The sequence below is a fragment of the Asparagus officinalis genome, chromosome 9 (assembly GCF_001876935.1).
Source record: "Asparagus officinalis chromosome 9, Aspof.V1, whole genome shotgun sequence".
NCBI lineage: Eukaryota > Viridiplantae > Streptophyta > Magnoliopsida > Asparagales > Asparagaceae > Asparagus > Asparagus officinalis.
Window position 1 is genome coordinate 5,643,577 of NC_033802.1, and position 4,486 is coordinate 5,648,062.

Below are 4,486 nucleotides of genomic sequence, written 5' to 3' on the forward strand. Positions count from 1 at the left end.
CGCGGGTCTGACCTCAACGTTTTGACTTAAGACATGGAAGTGGCTTCCGTGCATTTTTGACTAAGTCTTTGAGACTTGTCTTTGGCTCATCTGTTTTAAGTCTCGGCTCACATCCATTAAGCTGATGGACCTGCAAACGTGCATAGGATTTTTGGCAAACCCTCAGCCATCAACGGATTTGATAAGCCTTTACCGACTACCGTTTGAGTCGGGCTAGCATGTGGATTGTCTAAGTCCGTTCCACATGTAACGTTGTGCTAAGAGAATGAACCCTCTTAGACTTGATGCTATGATTTTGAATACATAGACTTTGTCATTTTCACGGGAAACGACTAACCGGCAACGCGTGTTAGGCGTAGGCTTATCTCTAATTAAGGATCGAGATAAAGTCCCCCATACGTAAAAGGCATGGATTTTGGTGCTACGATGTTGAATACGTAGACTTTGTCGTTATTTCTTCCTGTGTTACTTGAAACACTGAAAGAAAGTTGGAAGCGCCAGAGGTGTAATATTAACCTGACATGAATTTTCACTTAGAGTGAAATTTAGAAATTTTTTTTATTATCACTGGGATAACTTCAGAAAATCTTTAATCCGTTGGGGATTTTATAATGACAACTTGCTATTCTTGTTGAAAAAGGATTAACAAGTTCATTGGGGGTTTGACTGTTAGAGGTGTGATGTTAACCTAACAGTATTTTTATGGACCTATCGCTCCGTTGATGAGAGTCGATAAGTGGAAAGTGTTGCGATCGGAGCAACTTTGAGGACCTATCGCTCTATTGACGAGAGTCGATAAGTTGATTTTGTCAGAGGTGTTTGATATTAACGTGACAAGAGAATGTTGCGATCGGAGCAACTTTGAGGACTTATCGCTCTATTGGGAAGAGTCGATAAGTTAATTGTCAGAGGTGTGGTGTTATCATGACGGGAATTTGTTGCGATCGGAGCAACTTTGTGGACTTATCATCCTATTGATGAGGATTGATAAGTGGGTTTTGTCAGAGGTTTAGTGTTAACGTGACGGGAATTTGTTGCGATCGGAGCAACTTTGTGGACTTATCATCCTATTGATGAGGATTGATAAGTGGGTTTTGTCAGAGGTTTAGTGTTAACGTGACAGGATTTGTGTTGCGATCAGGGCAACTTTGGAGACTTATCATCCTAATTGACGAGGATTGATAAGTGGATTTGTCAGGTATTGATCTGGGGAATTTTGTGGGCGATCGGAGCAACTTGCGTGGCATCATCATCCTACTGATGAGGATTGATAAGTGGGTTTTTGTCAGAGTTTAAGTGTTAACGCGACGGGAATTGTTTGCGATCCGGAGCACTTTGTGGACTTGATATCCTATTGATGAGGATTGATAATGGGGTTTTGTCAGAGGTTTAGTGTACGTGACAGGATTATGTGTTGCGATTGAGCACTTTGAGACTTTCATCCTATTGACGAGCGATGACTAAGTGGATTTGTCAGAAGGTAATGATGTTAACATGAACAGGAAATTTGTTGCGTATCGGAGGCAACTTTGTGGACTTATCCATCCTATTGGATGGAGGATTGATAAGTTGGGTTTTGTCAGAGGTTTAGTGTTAACGTGACAGGATTTGTGTTGCGTTGAGGCAACTTTGGAGACTTATCATCTATTGACGAGGATTGATATAGTGATTGTGTCAGAGGTATAATGTTAAACAGCTGAACAGGAATGTGTTCTTAGTGACTTGCACAAAGATTCTTAGGAATTAGCGTCCTCGCTGGGAAACTTGCTAGGCTGAGTTTATCACAAGGAACGAATGAGTTCCTATACCTGTGATTTGAACAAAGATTTTTGAACTTAGTATCTTGCTGGGGAAGATTTGCGATTTGAGGGGCATTTTGAGGACCTATCATCTTATTGAAAGCAGGAGTGATAGGTCTGATTGTCCAGAGTGTTAATTGTTAACGGACAAGTTGAGAGAGATGCGAGTGTGAATGCATACTCCGTGGGGTGATGATCGTCAGAAGTGTAATGTTAACTCGACGATGTGAAAGATTCGTTACTCTTAATCCAATGGATTCCAAGTAACCAACCCCCAGTCTTGATTAAGACTTAGCAGGGGAATAAAAAGAGGTAGACAAGGCACATCACCTAGTGAGGCACTATCCATGAAGTCGGAATAGAGGCACATCACCTGGTAGGCCATTATCTGGTAAATTTAACTATCAGAGGTAACTGTTAACGTGATAGTTTTGTGGACCCGCCATCCTACTTGAAGATGATTGGTGGGGAAATTTGGAGGAAAAGGACTATCAGAGGTGACGGTTAACGTGATAGTTTTGGTGGACCCACCATCCTACTTGAAGAGAATTGGTGGGGGAATTTGGAGGAAAAGGACTATCAGAGGTGATCATTAATGTGATAGTTTTGGTGGACCCGCCATCCTACTAGAGAGGATTGGCTTCAGCGACCGTAGTATCTTCTTCTTCTGACTGAAAAGATTAGGCTTGGTCCGATTGCTCAGGAGAAGATTGGGCTTGGTCCGATTGCTCAGGAGAAGATTGGGCTTTTTGTTCTTCAGCTTTTATCCTGGCAATAATCTTTTGAGCCTGTTCGCCTTGAGAGATTAGTTGTCTCCAAGAACGACATTCTGCAACTCCGATTCGGGCTAGGAGGTTGGTCTGCAAGTTGTGCCGACAGGTTTCTACTAAGGTAGACTGTGTCATACCTGACGAACACCGGAGAGCCATGGTTCGGAACCTTTTGACGAAGGCTTTGATGGACTCCCTCTTCTTCTGCTTAGTGGCGAGAAGAGTATGGATGGAGACTTCAGTATCCTCTTCAAAGAATCTTGACAGGAAGAGTCTCTCTAGATCTGCCCACTTTTGGATACATCCGGCAGGCAATTTTCTGAACCATTCAAAGGCAACTCCCTTGAGGGTGCCAATCCATTTTGATCGATTGAGGATTCTGCTCATTCTCGGTCTCTCTTCCTTCATCAGAGGAAGATTCCAGGTTGTGGGCTTCTTGGTCAGAAGCCGTGTCATCAACCATTTTTTCCTTCCCTTTGCTTGTGTGAGGTCGGGACGAAGACGTTCTTTCCCTTCGGGAAGATTCTTGCCTGAGTGGTGAATCTGTCTTCTGAGATTTGGCCTTGTCTGCGACGAGTTGAGTCAACAGGGCCAGGAGTTCATTGATGGCCTCTTGCTGAGATTTGAGCATGGCCTCCTGCTCATCAAGTCTCTTCGCGAGATCTTCATGGTTTCCCGTCATATAAGCGTAGCTCTCATGTTCAACAAAAGAGCTTGATGACTGGGACTCTGCAATGGCTGAGTGTTCATCATCGGAATTAGTTCCTGTTGCTAACCTCCGATAGTTAACAGGGAGAATGGTTCCTGTTCGTGTCCGAGTGCGTTGGTAGACTCCTTCAAACTCGTTAGCGATTTCTCTGACGGTCGGCAAACGACTTGTCTCAGAGTCGTCGGAACTAGGACCTGAGGCTTTCCCTCTGCTGATCACATTGATAGTGACCTCAGGATATTCGGTCTTTCAAGACTTCTTCATGTGAGAACGTCGTCGTTGGTTGGGCAAAGCAACGTTCGTAAATTGGTCGAACACCAACAGTTTGGTCGCATATGAGCAGCATTGATATTCCGAGAGGACCGTAGGAATGACTTGTTGCATCGGTCTTTCTCTCGATATGAACTCTCTCAAATCTGTTGTAAAGATTCGAGGAAAATTACTCACTGATTGTGAGGTTTGAACTGAAACCCCCAGTCCACGATTAGACAGGACTGGTTCTTGGTGAACAGGGATCTGGTTGAGATACTTTGAATCCATGGACTTTTTATATCCAGCCCCTCAACCAAGTCACGCTACGCAGAGTATTCGTGGGTCTCGCTGCCCGGTCAGTGAGCCGGGGGTCCAGGGGGTGGCGCGCCCCTGGCCAGGGGGTCCAGGGGGGATGGAATACGTTGCGCTACGCAGAGTATTCGGCGGGTCTCGCTGGATTTCGCTCCCCGAACACATGCCTGAGATTCAGGTTTTGCTGGTGAAACGCAGTCCCGAGATCTGCTTTTTGGTTCTGAAACGCATGCCTGAGAGTTGCATTTAGTTAATGGAACGCACTCCTGAAGGCTGCGTTTTGACTGTACAATGCACCACTGAGGGCTGCGTTCAGTCTTATTCACACAGAGCCTATGTTTGGGCTCATAGACGCGATGCTTGCGTTCTGAAGCAGAAATGTAGAGCACCAGGTCGCGTTTAGGCTCTCAAACACGAAGCTCGTGTTGTCTTGACGATCGGCATTCACGGAGATGTGCTCGTCGTAGGGATATCCTCCTTCGTCGAGCGACGTTCTTCTTGGCCTTTTTCAAGGCTTTTGCAGCGACACCTTCAACTCGGTGGACGAGTTTGGCCGAAGCTGAGCCCACTCCTTCGGAGGAGGGGCTGTTCAAGCAATCTAATCCAAAGGAGAGCACTTCCTTCGGTGATTCGGCAGAGATTGG